The following is a 17,141-nucleotide window of genomic DNA, read 5'->3' on the forward strand; positions in this document are numbered from 1 at the left end:
CTCACATTTTATTTTGCACTACATTAAGGCCCAAAAACTTCTTCTGAGAGTGAAGGATACATTTTGTGCGCTTTACCCCTGTCAAGGTAATTTGCATCAGGTTATGTGTCCATTCCATTCACAAATGACGTAAACATTTCATTTTTTATCAAATTTCAGTGATTTCCCACAAGGTCCTCACTATTCTGGGAATCAACATGCAAATTAAACATTTTATCAATTTGTATAAAAGTCCCTTCAACTTAAATTCCCAGAAGTAAAGCGGTGAGGGTGGAGATTTGAAAAATCTGCTAACAGGACACATGGCCCGAACAGCCACGATAGTCCACAATCCTCAACAATGTACTGTAGTGTTAACCCTCAGGGGGAGAAACGTTGAAAGTGAAGATCCCATTATTCCAGAAAATTGTCATTAAATTGCACATTGAGCCCACGATTTTTCTCAATTCACTGATCAAGTGGACCGAGAGCAGACTTGCCAAGAATTATTTGAAAAGATCTAGCTGCAGTTAAGTGTTCATGAACCGCCAAAATGAATGTCTAAAGTTGAAAACACTAACGTCTGGATAAACGCCAGCATATGTGTGAGTGGCAGGAATTGCTCACGTGTGTCAGTGACTGTTTGCGGAAGAGAGTGAGCAGGTCTTTCTGCATGTCTGATAGTGTACGCATGTGATGGCATGTGTGTGAGAGACAGAATGACAGAGACTGCGTGTGACCTAATCTGTTTATGTGATACAGAGGAAATGTTTGATAGAGTTTGTGCGAGAGAATGTGTGAAAATGTGTGTGGATGTGTATTCGTGTGTAAGAGAGAGAGACTGCTTCTGAAAGAGAGGGTCTGCATTCTCGTCTGAAATGAGATCATCTCCTTTAAATGCAACATAAATAGCTATTCAGTATTATGTATAAAGCCTTGACAGTGAATCAAACAAATATCGCCAACTTTCTCCAAAGATTTCTTGCGATCATCCGCATTTGCTAATTCGAACCTGGACCATTATCAACAAGGATGAGCTCATGAATCAATTCAAATCGTTGCCGGTAGTTACTGTGCAGATGCATGAAAGGCTGTTTGGTCCAGCATTGTGGTACAGTTCACTACGTACACTAAGGCACGCGGAGGAACCAAAAGCCTATCTACAAGGATAGATGGACCAAATCATAATACAGAACACATGAGATAATTCAGGAGAATAAAGAGAGAATACAACACGATTTAGATATTTGTCGAGAGTAGTGTCTCAATGTGAGACTGCCCTTGTCCTACCAGATTGTCCCGCTCGATTGGTTTGAGTGGTTCTGCATAGTGAGTCTGTGATCAGGACAGATGTATGACTTGTTCAAGAAGACACATGATATTTTTGCCTTCGTTAATCGAGGCACTGATTTTAACTGCCAGAAAGTGATGCTGCAACTGTATTCAATATTAGCAAGGTCTTGGTAAAATTATTGCATGCTGGAGTAAAATCCACGTTATTATGAAGTGGACGATGACCCCCGAACTGAGAACTAAAAAAATGTTGCTAATGTTTGGAACACATTTTCTGTTGAATCCGCTTAATTGTAAAAATCGTAGCACTTCCTTCTTCAAGGCTGGTCTTGGGAATTCCTCGATGGCCTTTACCTTCATGCTCCTCAGTATTACCCCTCCATTTCCGAAGCTGTGCCCCAAGAACGCCGTTTCCACCTTCACAAATCCTTTTTTCGCAAGTTTATGATCAATGTCTCCGACTGTAGTCTTTCACAGATTTCTGCCAAATGTTTCATGTTATATTTCCACAAATGGCTAAAGATCACTAAAAGCGTCTATGTAGACAGCACAATCGGTCAACCCTGCAACAACTTTGTTCATAAGCCTTTGAAAACTAGCTCTTGCATGTTTCATTTCAAAAAGTATTACTTTAAATTAATAAAGCCTATTTGGGATCACAAAACTAGAAACACCTCTTGCTCTGTTTTAAATTGCCACTAACAGCAAACTAAGTCCAACTTTTGATGTACTCATCCTGCCCAGATTTCTTGATGCAATTCTTCACTCTGGGAATTGGTTCTACGTCAGTTTTAGTCACGGCATTGAACTACAGATACCCTATCCAGAAACGTTCAGTACCATCACATCTCGTAAACAACAGGATTGGCAAATTCCATTGGTTCATCTGTATAATCTTCCACTTACTTCTGAAACTGCGTATTTTTCTCAAAGGATTGAACCTGTAAGGGTGTTGTTTTATCCCTAAGTCAACCTCAGCCACTGTTGCATTAGTCCACCATATTCCATTTCCACATAAGTGCCCATAGCACTGTAATAAGTCATTCAATTTAGTTCTCTGTGCCTATACCTATCCAATTCCCTAAGGACTTCCGCATCCTTCAATTTATTCAGTGGCACATCAAATTATCCTGACTTGATTACTCACTCTGAGTGCAGCAAACAATACCTGCTTCCTCGAATTCTTTCCCCTGTCATAGTACAATTTCACCATGTTCAAACGATATACTTGAAAATCTTTTCTCCTATCTGGCGTCTTCACCAGATAATTCATCTAATTTAAATTCTTCTCAATCTGTTAGGATCACTCAATCTTGTTTTGAAGGATTCTGCTGACACTGCTAACAGTACAAGTACTTTTTCTTCATTGACAAACATATGCATTTTGAATATTTTTATCTGCTTCTTGCTTCATTCGGTACTGTGGCACCATCCAATGTTGTCTAGCTAATCCAGCTACTCTGTTGAATCTTTCTCTCACCTCAGGTCTTTAATCCAACATTGGATTGTCTGACGTCGGACCTGGCAACTTTTCAATTAATTAATTTTAAAGTCCTTCTTACTTTTGCGTCAATTCGAGTGGAGTAAACAGAGTCCATTCATAAGAAGTATCTCTAAATGTAAATGACATAAATAGGATCATTTAGGTAATCTTGGCAATAAGTCCCCAAGTGACCTTTAGGGTCTGCTGCCATCTTTACAATAGTCCCTGAGATTCAGGATGGTGTACACTTGACGGAAAGTGCATGATGTCTGAACTATCCATAACCTCCTTAAAATGAACGGCTTTGAAATTGAACCTTTAGTCTGACTGAAGCTTCCTTACTAATCCATGAAGGGTAAAGAAAGTAAGCGACTCCGTCACAACTTTTTGTACCCTGGCATTCCATAATGGAATTATCTCTGAAAACCTGGTTGACAAATCCATTACGGTTTGCAAATTGTGATTCCCATTTTTGGTTTTATGGAGGCAACACACAAAATCAATCATGTGTAAAAGCTTCTTGAAATGTCGGAATTGGCATCAAAGGCTATGGTTTTATTTCTTCCTGTGGCTTTCCTAACACATAATGCAGGTACAGAAAAAATCAGCCGCATCGTTGCAAAATCGAAACCAATAAGAAAGATTCTGTTTCTTGGCCTGTATATTCCTTAATTCTAGATGAAAGGCTGCATTTAAATTGTGTGCAACCCACAATACTTCCTGTCTTTATTGAACTGGCAATACAATCTGGACGTACCTAACAAGTACTGTCAGGTACATTTATCTGAAAGAGAGACGACAATTTGGTATTTGAGGCATGTAACGGATTATACCAATCTAAAGGCATACCATTTGACATGAAAAATGCATCAATCACAATGCAAAGACTTACCAAGAAAGATGTTTCTGGAAAATCCAGTTGACTGGTGCACATGGACGACTTTGTGATTTTTAGTTGCAGAAGCACGGAGCATTTTCCGCATCGCTCAGAGCTGCTTGATTGACCAAGGGCGGCAGGTTTGTAAACTTCCGAGTCACATTACTGGGTCATATCAGTTCGTTCAACGTTTCTTCTCTTTCTTCAGTTTCTATTCCTTTACTCCTTACCCCCTCCCCTAGACGGTCTTCTGCATATTATCTGACCTAGGAGCCATCAGTTCTGAGGAAGGATCAATAAATCCGAAATTTTAAATGTGAGTTGTCTCCACAAATGCTGCCAGACCTGATCAGCTTTTCGAGCAATTTCTATTTTTTGTTTCTGATTTGCAGCATCCGCAGTTGCTTTTTTTTCGATTTTTATGCAATAAAACCTTTATTATTGGACGTTGTAATATTGCTGATGCCAGTGGTTATAGTCCTGACAGCAGAAACTTGAATCAATCCCAATGTCTAAAATCATGCTTGAGGTTGACATGCATTCTGACCAAACTTGCATCAGTGTATTGCCCGGGCAAAGCTGACAATTACTCGATAAACAAAGCGGCAAGATCAATTTGTCCAATTGTTTGTCTTTAGTAATATGATAGGAGGGTTCATAACAAGTGGTGTGATGTACAAACTGTTACCATCGTCTCAACAATGCTCAATTTCTGATGAAATTGCCAAAAGGAACAAATTCTGTTGCATTTGGCTCATATGGATGAGCGAGATCAGGAAACGCATATGCAATTACCCATGACCTGGAGTAAGACATTTAAAATTCACAACATTGAAGAATTCAAATTAATCTGAAATTAATGGCAGCCAGCCGGAAATCTCAGAACTGACAAAGCACGAATCAGACAAGATTGTTGTGGTTGATGGGGTTCAAAATTCTGACAAACCTTGCCAGTTCGGATATTACTCAGCCCAATATGTTCTGTCCAAGCATAGCCAAGTGATGCATTCCATCTTAATAAAAGTGAAATTATCACATTAGCCCATCTCGACCAAAGAAATTCAAAGATATTAGTGACAGCTCAGATCCTGAATCAACCATGTCGCGTGCTTAATGAGCTCTACAACTTCCAGATTAGGGGTGATAGTTTTCAAATAAATTTCACATGACAAAATTGTCAGGAAATGATTAAATCCAACATTATTATTATTACTCTTTATTGACAATCAGTTGGGCTACCATTGTTAGTCATACCACATATTCATTCTGACAGTTAACTGTGATCTAGAAACAAAGTGATATGTGTGTTTTTATGTGTAGGTGATATGTACATATTACCACACACTAAAAGCGAATAATTTAATTCTCAATAAGTAATCTAAATCCTATTATACTGGACAACTATCTCCGCATGTGACTGACATCCTAAGCGGCTTCATAGATCATTTCAGATTCAACCGTATTGCTTATATATCCTTTGTGACATGTACACCATGCCCGGTATGACAGGCAGATTTCCTTTGAAGAAGCATGTTACTGAATTAGATTAGCTATTTTAACTGGTTACATGACATCCATTTCAATAGTCTAATTCTAATTAAATCTAAACTTAATTGTAGATTTTATTGAATTGACTTTGACGATTACCAAACTTAATTCAGATTTCCTTTTTCATTGTTTTGTGATGAAGAATACAATTTCTACCCGGAAGTGACAACACAAGTGCATAAGGTGGTAAAGCTTACCTTCATTAGTGTGATCCTTCACTGGGATAGTTGGCCAGTCATATTGTAAGCATATAAGATTTGAGCCGCATTGAAGTATTGTGTGCGGTTCTGTTTGCAACAATATATTAAAGGATATGTAGTGTTTGTAAAATGTGCGAGAGGGTAACCAGGATATTTCACGGATCACAATCCATCAGTTATCAGTCGAAGAGGGACGTATTTGTACGAAGGACATCAAGAGTTTTAGAGGCCAAGGGAAAGCCTGATAGATTGCAAAATGATAAGGTGAATTGATAGGGTCGATAGTCAGAGCCTTTTTACCTCGTGTAGAAATGTCACATAGTAGGCTGCATAGTTTTAAGGCAACAATAAAAACGGATATGCAAGAAACATCGTTTACACAGCACGTGGACATGGCCTGGAACATGCTGCCAGAGTAAATGTTAGAATTAGATACAATAGGGACATCAATGAATTATTTGGACAAATGCATGAAAAGCCAGAGAATTGAGAAATAGACGATATGCAGACAAATGGCATATGTTTAGAATGACGACATGGACAGCATACATCGAGTAGGCTGAAGGGCCTTCGTATGTTTTTCTATATTAGATTCGTTGCAGTGTGGAAACAGGCCATTTGATCAAACAAGCGTGCACCAACCCTCCAAAGAGAAACCCATCCAGACAATCTTTCTACATTTACACCTGACTTAATGCACCTTCCAGTATGGGCAATTTAGCATGGATGATTCACTTGGCCTGCACGTCGTTGGGATTTTGGGAGGAAATCCATGCAGACGCAAGAAGAATTTGCAACCTCCACACAAATAGTTGCCTCCGGCGGGAATGAGACCCTGACACTATGAGGTAGCAGTGCTAACCACTGAGCCACCATGCCGGCCCAAGTTCTAAGCTTTACATTCTACTGTGGCATAGGTCATGCATTTGTTGTGTTTCAGAACTTGCCAAGTATGTTTTTTTGGGGTGGGGAAAAGGAAATGACGAAATTGTTGATGAAACCGAGCTACGTGTTGGCTAAGGAAGAATTAATGACATTTCACGACATGGCACTGTTAGAAAACCAAAGGGTTTTTAAAGAATGTGGTTCTGAAACTGGAGGTTCGGATTGTCGAGTCTTGTAAGGCACACTGTCTGCATACTTCAATTCTGATGTGCATTAATGATACAGATGTAATGATACATTTAATGCAGAGAAGTATTTCGATATTCTTGAAAAGAAGAATGTTATGAGACAAATTCCCCTACTTGTTTTCACTTGACCCAATAGTTGTTCCAGGAAGGAATCCCGCAAATTTGATGCATTCTGCAGAATATTACAACGTCCAGATATTTTTGTTGTGCTTTCATCCTTCACCACAAATAATCACTCCTACCTTTCTTCCTAACCAGAGCCTTGTGGGTTTTTTTGCCTTCGTTTGAATACTTTCCTCAAGTCTCCATTTCCACATTTAAACAAAGTGAAATCTCAAACATTTTCCAGTTCTGATGGGGATTCATCAAGCTGAAACTTGATATATTTTATTTACAACCTCAATGAAACATAGTGTGGGAATCCAAACTCTTCATTGTGTTCTAACTTCCTGGATCACACATTCACATTGACTGGCCTCCATTGCAGGCTGTTGTAATGTAAACTGTGTGATAAGTATTGCATGATGAATGCTTCTTGCGCGATATTAAGTATGAAGTAATACACATCATTTCCGCGTGAGCTTGTGTTTCTGTGATTTCATCGAGTAATATTTCACTTTTCCAAGTTCCTGAAATAATAAGTGACTTGAAACGAATTTGTTTCTGTGGCAATCATTGTTGTTGTAAGTGGTACTGTACCTTTAAGATAGTTGAAAGCTAACAAGGACTTCTGGAGGCACAGAGATTCCAGAACAAAGTAACAATGTAACGCTTGGTCAGAACAACTAGCATTGGGTGGGTTGCTATGAGACGAAAGAAAATTCAAATTCGGCCAATCAGTTTGCATTATGTCCCAAGACACCAATTCCCAATCAATTTTGAAATTGGAATTAAGGCAATATCAAAACCATGAAATTATCCGATGTTTTTGGGTAAAAAAACAGGGGGAAAAGAATTGAACAGTTGAGAATGCACTGCCAAAAGACGAACAGATGTAAGCTGCCAGTCAGAACTCTCTGAGAGGTACCTGTCGAAAGAATGAGTTTGCACAGGAAAAAAGCATTGACACCAATCTGGAGAGCAAATCTACAGAGGAAGGTACAAAGAGAACATTCAACACTTAGCTTTTATTTTGAAATTTGAATGTTTCAGCAAATCTTAATCAGGTATCTTATCAGACCAGTATTGTGGAGGGCAAGAAAGTATGCATAGATAATTGAGTTGCAAAAACTTGTGAATTAATTTTCGCTATTAGATAAAAAAAATGTTGCTAACTCTACCTTCAAATAGTGACTTTTGGGACAGTTCTTAATCTCTCGAAGTTTCAGATTACCGAATGGAGATAATCGGTTCTGTGTTGCTGATTTAAGTGAACTTGGAGGGAGGGAGTGGGGGTAGGTTTTACCTCATGTCGTAACACATTTAAACATACAATCACCCAGAAAATAATAACTACAGTCTACTCACTCTTCTCATTTTTGAGTATACGATCCGTAGCCTTGAATGTTATTATCAACTAGGAGAAAGTGAGGACGGCCCCCAGATGCTGGAGACCAGAGTCGGAAAATGTGGTTCTGGAAAAACACAGCAGGCCAAGCAGCATCCGCGACTCCTCGGGATTCTCCAGCACCACATTTTTCAACCAAGAATGTTATCGTTTTTCTGATGCTCTTTCAAGAATCTATTTTTCAAAGGATTGTGCAGTTTTTTTGGCTGCTCTACTACGATGAATATTCCCCCAAACACCCTCATCAACCCCCTCTTCTTATCTCGTCAGTCCTTTGCATTTCTTTGTCCCACTAATGGATTTTATTCATATTTTTATTTTTATATCTTTATATAAATACTTTTATTTATATTTGACTCAAACTTTTGCAAATCATCAATGGGCATCATAGGTCTATCTCTATGCGACCACTTTATACTTCTGTTTTTAGTTCATGCAACGTTTACCTTGATGCTTTTGCTATCTGGGCCATTGTGACAATTATTGGGCAGGTAGTAGCAAAGGTAGAACAGTTGTAACTTAAACAGAATGGGAACAGCATCCCTACTGTAACGTTTTTTCATGCTATTGGTGCAGGTGTAAACTAAGATGTAGGGGAGAGGGATCCGGAGGAATGTGCCGTCAGGGGAAGTAGAGAGTAAGATCTAGAAGATGCAGTCCGGAAATATGTCAGGAGGGTCTAATAAGCAGAAATCCAGTCATGGTGAAGCAAAATTGAGATTGTTAAGATTGGATGGTTCATATTTTCAAACAAGGGGCCTGAACAACAAGGATTTGATGTCAAAAGTTAAGAGACAGGAATTGAAGTCATTAATGTCACTGGAGGCAAGTAAAGTGATTGGCAGATCAATATTCCCGAATGTACAGGATTCAAGCGAGACAGAGAGGCAGTAAAAAAACACAGGTCAAATCATAATATTCATCAGTAATAAATTGCCATGAATGCAGAATGATAAAGCAAGAGGATTTCCTCAAGTAAAGTTACCCATTTAAATGTAATGAAAAGCAAATCAAGAAGGAGCAATTCCATCACTATGGAATGTACTGTATGCCCTCTACTACTCCTGAAAAAAGCAAATGAGTATATATATGGGTACATTTCGAAGAATTGTCAAATTCATATGGAGCTGGAGTGGTGATTTCAACTATCTCTTTATTAATTGGAATAATCATAACGTGAACGGTTTAGATGAAGGAGAGTTCTTAAAATATATTCAGTAGTTGAAACATCCATTTTAATCAAGAAGTTGAGGACTGCAGATGCTGGTGATTAGAGATTCTGTTATAATCCAGATTTGTATGGAAAACAAAAACGAGAATGGGCCTGAAATCTAAGATCTAAATCAGAAAAAGGCTGCTTTAAATAACGGCATGTGAGTTTTGGCCAGAGTGGACTGGAAGAAGACTTTTTTTCGATAAGCCTGTTCAGAAATTTTGCACATTCGAGAATGAAATAGGGAGAGTACAGGATCAGGATTTCCAATTAAATAAAAATTGTGAAACCCTCAAAACCAGTGAGTCCTATACATCCTTATCGTCTATACTGTGGGCTGAAACAGCAAAAAAGTATAAAGGGGTACAGAATGATGAAGGGAAAACTTAACAATGAGTTAAGAGGAAATAAAACAGACATGAAAGTATGATCTCTGAGGAACTAAATGGTAATAAATGAATATATTATTAGGATTTACAGGATCCAACTAAAACCAGAGAAAGAACATAGTCCATTAATTACCACTGAGGACCACGGTGGTAATTAATGTCTGGAATCAGATGACGGAGGTAATGTTCTCAGTGGATGTTCTGTATCAATATCACTCGTGAGAGGAGCAATATGGCAGAGAATTCAGAGAGAAAAATTGGGTTAACAAAAGTAAAGTGATAGCTGTCAGGAATTTTCTAATTGGGGGATAGATCGTAACCATTGTAAGCAGGAAAACAGGTCTCTCATGGTGTATTGTCTGTCCTGAGATCGGGTGAGGGACATCTTCTGAACAGTTTGAAAATATATTGGAGAGGACGGAGGAGGAGGATACAGTTGCTGTGGTTCAGTTTGAGACAAACAACTCAGGCACGGCTAGAGGGAATGACCTGTTTGGTGATTATCAAGCATTCGGAAAGTAATTAAGAAACAGGTACTCAAGGTTTATAATCTTCGGGTTACTACCTGAGCCACGTGCAACTTTGCTTAGCGATTAAAAAAACGGGAAGTAAACACATGGCTTACGCAGTGGTGTGGGGAAGAGAGGTACCGTTTCGTTGAACATTGGCATCCGGTTTGAAATGGGAGTATCTGTTCTAATTGGACGGTCTCCATCTGAACTGACATGGAACCAGTGTTGCAGCGAAATGGGCAAATAGGGTGGTCACTTGAAATTCAAACTAGTGCAAAGGTGGAGGGAGATGGGAGGGGCTAACGACAGGGAAGCAGCAGGATTGCATATGGGCAGAGTTTAACTACATGGCAGACCCATGAAAGAAGTTGAAAGGATGGACAACTCAGGAGATGTTATTAATAGAGATGTTACAATTCAAAAAAGAGGGTGTAATAACTACCATAAAGGCACTTTGCCTGAATGCTCTCAGCATTTGAAACAAGGTAGATAAGTTAATGGCACAAACCATCGACAACCAATACGCTTTTGTAGCCGTTACAGAGACATGTTTGACGCTTATCACAACTGGGAGTTTAATATTCAGGTGTATCAGACGATTCACAGTAACAGAAAAGAAGGTAAGGAGGATCGTGTAGCTCTCATATTTAAGGATCAGGGCGACTGTGAGAGAAGATGTAGGTTCTATGAAGAATAAGATTGAATTCATTTCGGTAGAAATTAGAAATTCTAAAAAGTCACTGATAGGCACGGTCAGTCTGCCACCAAATAACAGCATCACATTAGGGTGGACAACATGCAATGAAGTAATATTTTTGTCTGTAAAAATAATACGGCAATTTTTATGGGTGATTTTAATCTACATGACGATTGGTTGAACAAGGTCAGTCAGGGTAGCGTGAGGAGGAGTTAATTGAATGTATCCACAATAGTTTTCTTCAACAGTACGTAACGGAACCAACAATAGAATAATCTATCCTAGGTCTCGACCTGTGTTATGAGACAGGAATAATTAATGATCTCTTAGTAAGAGATCCTGCTGGTCGGAAAGATTGTAGTGTGGTTGAATTTGGAATGCAGTTGGAAACTCAGAAGATAAGATCTAAAGTCAGGGTCCTGTATGAAAACAAGGGAGACTACAATAGGTTGAGTGAGTGATGGCTAAAGTAGACTTGAAACAAAGACGTTAAGGTAGGACTGTTGATGAACAGCGGACGACTTCCAAAGCAATTTTTCAAAGTGTGCAGCCGACGTATACTCCAACGGCAAGGAAGGACTGTAGGAAAAGTGGTAACCTGCTATGGATGCCAAAGGAAATAAGGAAGGCTATAAAATTGAAAGAGAAGGCATACAAAGTGGCAAAGACCAGGGGGGAACTAGAAGTTTTGGAAAACGTCAAAGATCAACAGAAAGCTACATTTAAAAACGATATACAGATGTAGAATAGATTATGAGATTAAACGATTTCAAACTTTAAAAACTGTTAGCAAAGGTTTCGTGAGTATAAAGTGAAAAATTGTGGCTCAAGTAAACATTGGTCCTTTAGAAAATGAGAAGGGTGATTTAATAATGGGATCTGAGGAAACGCCTTTGTCAGTCTTCACAGTGAAGAACACAAAGAACATGCCAGTAACTGTCAAGGAGGCTTAGGTAGATTGGGATACCAGATATAATCATTTTCAAAAAAGAAGTTGTGTTTGAAAGCTAATGGAAATAAAAGTACACAAATCTCCTGGTTCTAATGGAATGCATCTTAGGGTATGAATAGAGATAGTGGGAAAAATAGCAAATGCACTTTTGGTAATTTTCCAAACTTCGCTGGACGCGAGGGCAGTTCTGGCAGATTGGAAAGCAACAAACGTGACACTATCTTTTAGAAAAGGAGGAAGACAAAAGATGGGGAATTATAGACGTGTTATCTTAACTTCAGTAGTGAGGAATTCACTTGAATCTATTATCAATGGAGAATTAGCAAAACATTATAATAGAAATTGTCTCATTAGACAGATGCAGCATGAATGCATGAAAGGCAAGTCATCCTTAACTAATCTCCTGGAATTCTATGAAGACTTTCCCAGCTCTGTGGACAATGGGTGTATCCAGAAGATGTGGTGTATCCAGATTTCCAAAATCCATTCGACAAGGTGCCTCACAAAAGGCTGCTGGATAAGAGGTTGTGTGGCATTATGGGCAATCTATTAGCATGAACAGAGAATTGGTTAACTAACAGGAAGCAGAGTGGCGACAAATGAATATGTTTTGGTTGGTGATCATTGACTCGTGTTGTCCCTCAGAAATCAGAGTTGCGATCACAATTAGTCACAGTTTGCATTGGTGGTTTGTAATTTGGGTCCATGTGTTGTGTGCCAAAGTTTGCAGGTGACATTTATATGAGGGTTAGAGCAACATGTGCAGAGAACTGTGAAAGTTTGCAGAGGAATAAAGGTGGATTAACTGAGTGCACAAAAGTCTGACAGAAAGAGTACATATTACTAAATGTTATGTCATCCATGTTAGTAGCAATAACAGTAAAAATGACAATCATTTGAATGGTAAAAATTGCAATAAGCTGCTTGCGCACAGGGACCTCAGTGGTATTGTGCAAGCTATGCAGAAGGTTCGTTTACAATTACAGTACGTAATTAAGAATTGTGTCTTTCAATGCTGATAGGGTTGCATTGAAAGGCAGGGAGGTTATATTAAGGGGCGCTGGTGAGGTCACAACTGCAATACTGTGTCAAAGTCTGGTCTCCTTACTTGAGAAAGAATGTACGGGCACTAGAAGGGGTGCAGAGAAGATTCATTAGTTTCATTCTGGAGTTGAAGGGATTGACTTATGATGAAAGATAGAGGTGACTCGGATTATGTTAATTCGAATTTAGGAGAATGATGGGAGATCTTAAAAAAACATATCAAATTATGAAGGGAAGAGATAGGATCGAATTAGAGAGGATGTTTCTAATGGCAGGTGAAACTAGGACAAGAAGGCAGAGCGTCAAAGCTGGGGGAGCAGATTTAGGACTGAATTGAGAAGGAATTTCTTTACTCAGAGGGTATTGAATTTTGTGGAATTCCTTGCTCAATTATATAGTTGCGGCTTTTTATTGAATGTTTTTAAAGACAAGATAAATATTTTTTTGGACAGTAAAGGAAATAAGAATTATGGTGAGAGGGTGGCTAATTGGGGTTGAGGTCAGATTAGCCATGATCTTATTGAACAGGAGAGCAAGCTCAAAGGGCCAAGTGGCCTACTCCTGCTGCAGCTTCTTATGTTCTTGTTTTTGTTTATACTAGATCTGAAAGTGGGAATGGGGCAGGTTAAGGAAAGGAGTTCTTCGCAAAAGATCTTCTCAGACGTAGCAATTAAAATATGACAGCATATAATATTCAGTCTGGGAGCGAGCAATTTGCATCAGAATCAAGTGTGTTTGATTTATATAAAGACAATTACAATGAAATGAGCATCAGATCAGCGAAGGTAAACTGTGCAGATAGATTCACAGGAAAGGTAGCAACTAAGGGTCAATACTGAAGGAGTGCTGCACTGTCGGAGGGTCAATAATAAGGAATCACCATACTATTAGAGTATCAGTACTTAGTGAGTGCTGAACTGTTTGAAGGCTCACTACTGGGGAGTGCTGTACTATCGAATACTCAGTACAGGAGTTCCTTACTGTCGCAGGCCAATACAGACGGAGTGTCATATTGTCAGAGTTTAGTACTGAAGGAGTGCCGACTGTTGAAGTGTCCCTTTCCGATTTTTGTCCAACTCCACTTGACAGGCTCCGGATTGGCTATGCTCGCATTGCTCTTTCAGTCAGGATGTTTGAGACCCCAGCCCCATAATCAATCCTGCCACCTTCACACTCACAGGTCGCGCATTTCATTCCTGAACACCGCGATCGATCATGTCTTGTCAACACTCTCAAGCAGCCCGTTCAGACCCAAAACCCTCGATCAAATCTGCCTCCACCACATGATCCGAAAGCATGTCCAGACACTAAACTCTCGATTGACCCTGCGTTACCCATATTCTCAGGCAGAAGAAAGTGAGGACTGCAGATGCTGGAGACCAGAGTTGAAACATATCGTGCTAGAAAAACACAGCAGGCCAGGCAGCATCCGAGGAGCAGGAGAATCGACGTTTCAGGCATAAGCCCTTCTTCAGGAAGGACGGTTTATGCCAGAAACGTCGATTCTCCTGGTCTTCAAATGCTGCCTGGCCGTTTGTGTTTTTCCTATATCACAGTTTTCAACTCTGGTCTCCAGCATCTGCAGTCCTCACTTTCTCCAAGAGAACAGTATCCCTTTTGCAGAGCATAATACCGGTTTTGCCCCTTCATGAATTCCCTGATATCTCAGAATTCTGGATACTGAATAAATCCCTGCTAATGCTGGGAGCGGTTTAATGGATTCAGTGCAATGTGCATCAGCTGTCAGTTTAAAGGACTGACAGTGCGCTTTCACACATTCAAAACAGGGAATGTTTTCTCTGCAGTGTCGACTCGCTGGTATTCCAGCATGGAGAAAGAATCTGCAAAACCTTTTTCACACTCGGAACAGTCTTCAATGTGAACTGACTGGTGTCTTAATAGGTTGAATACCTGAATCCTTTCCTACACTCAGACCATCTGACTGGTGTCTCCCCACAGTGACTGCGTTGGTGAATTTCCAGTAGGGATGAATAACCAAATTCATTCGCCAGGTCCACACATTTCCAGTCTCTCTGCAGTGTCATTGCAGTGGCGTTTTGACATTTGAAATGAATGGTTGTGGCACTTTATGATCAAAATCCTGTGGTCATTATGTTATGAAACTGTATTGATTGACAAACCGCTGTGTCACTTGAATTTTCGAACAGCAGATCAACTTTTTAACGAGCACGACATTCTAGTGTGAGGGAAACGAGAATACACACAGAATGCAAAATGTAGAGACCTCAATCTCGTCATTTGTGGAATGACACTTGGGAACATACACTACCATGGAAAGTGTTGTGTTATCATTCTATTCCAAAAGGTACATGCATGTTTTTTTTTAGGAAGAAGAACCATTCAGTGATTGCACGAATCTACAGAAACAGATAGAGGTGGAAGGGGAAGGAGGGGAATTTTATAAATGTTCAACTCAATACGATTCCCACTTACTCGTTAAATCCCTGAACCTTTATTCCAAAGAACGAATAAGAAAATTGCTAGAAATCCGGTTACACCAGAAATTGTTGGAGATCCTCATCTGGTCTGTCGGCGTTTGAAATGGTGACAGATGCCGGAACCTTTGCAACCTGTAAGAAGTGTTCCGACTAAGAAGTATAATGTACACCATACAGGCCAAGTGATGGAAAATTTTACGACGAGAAATAGCTCCCTGATGACCAGCAAGGATACAGTGGCTAAATTGTTTTCACCACTTTTATATCATGGTCTCTGTCACTATTTTGCTTTGTGTTCTAAAATAGTACACAAGTATAGGAGGGTAAGAAAGTTTTATTGCACAAATGCAAGATGCTGGTGAGATCAAGTATTTAAGAAAGCAGTGTTTGTTTATCTTCTATCTATGATCATGTTCATTTCAAACCCTTCTATTCCCGAACCACTTCTTTTAATGATTTCAAACGCCTTTACGAACAGGTGGTGAAGGAAGGGGAACGGATTCGAGGCTGCTGATAGTTCCACATATAGTGTGCCATATTAAGATGGAGAATTATGCTTGTATAATTTACTGTGAACATGGAAGTCTATATATAACCTTTACTGTTTACTTTACTTTTGCAGTCTATTAAAAAGTTAACGAGCTCAACACATAACAGACAAACAGCCTGAATGCCTTCTGGTATAGGCAAACGGCATTGAAAAACCATGATTGCATTTTTTATATGTTTAAATTATTCTATCTACATTTAAAATTCCTAACAAATTCATTAAAACATCAGAATATTGAAAACAAATCGTCGACTGCCTATTTTATGTAACTGAAATGACGAAACACATGAAACCAACATCAGAGACCAGACAGGACACAGCCTGGTAACACACTGACAGAAAAAAAAGTCATAGAAGTGAAAGTAAGCCTCGCTTTATTTCAGTAACCACCTCTTGAAAGGCACTGACTACAGAAATCTAACTGTATATTTGAATTTTCATTTGCTTTTCTTGAGAGAAATCTATTTGGGAAATTACATTAATCTCTTTATGTACTGTTCTACATCCGTGACGATGCATTTGGCAAACGTTCAATACATTACAACATAAACATAAGACAGGCAACAAATATACACCTGGGCTTTGTCCAATTAGTATAAATAATGGCAAAGACCAAAACATCTAAATGGCTCTCTGGATGCAGGCGAGGGCTATAAAAGCGTCATATTTTCAGTGTAGTACAGAGCGCACATAGAACATTAGTTTGAAATGCATGGTTCATTAAATAGCCTGCTATTTTCAATTTACTATCCCGTCATTGCCGCTATTGGGATTGCAGGTAAAGTATTGCATGTAGTTAACAGGTAAGGCTAACGTTGTTTCGCCGTACCAAGTGAATTATTTATAATCATTTCTTAGATGTTGTACCATTAGTTTTCCAAACAATTGGTATGATTTTGCTCCTTCTAACTGTTATATTATTTCAACTTTCAGAGACTCATCTTTGTCAGTTTTATATGTATTAATTAAGTGGTCAAAATATGTTTTTTCATTGGCATAAGTACTCATCATATTGATGTCATTTTACACTTTCAGTATTAGTTCTACTCTTGCCCAGCAGAAATTGTTCCCATTGAGAATAAATTTCCTTCATAAAAGCATAAAGTCTTTCCTTGACCAGTTGCATTTCATACCATCGATTTTTTTTTGGAACTGACGAACATTGCAACAGTGAAAATGTCGTTCTGCATTGTTCTGTCGATTGTTAATTTGGTAGAAGTATCATAATGTAATAATATTAATGAAATATCTGTGTTATGTTACAAACATAATGACTAAATGATCTGACATCGCCATGCGTGTACA

The sequence above is a fragment of the Chiloscyllium punctatum genome, chromosome 43 (genome assembly GCF_047496795.1).
Source record: "Chiloscyllium punctatum isolate Juve2018m chromosome 43, sChiPun1.3, whole genome shotgun sequence".
Taxonomy (NCBI): domain Eukaryota; kingdom Metazoa; phylum Chordata; class Chondrichthyes; order Orectolobiformes; family Hemiscylliidae; genus Chiloscyllium; species Chiloscyllium punctatum.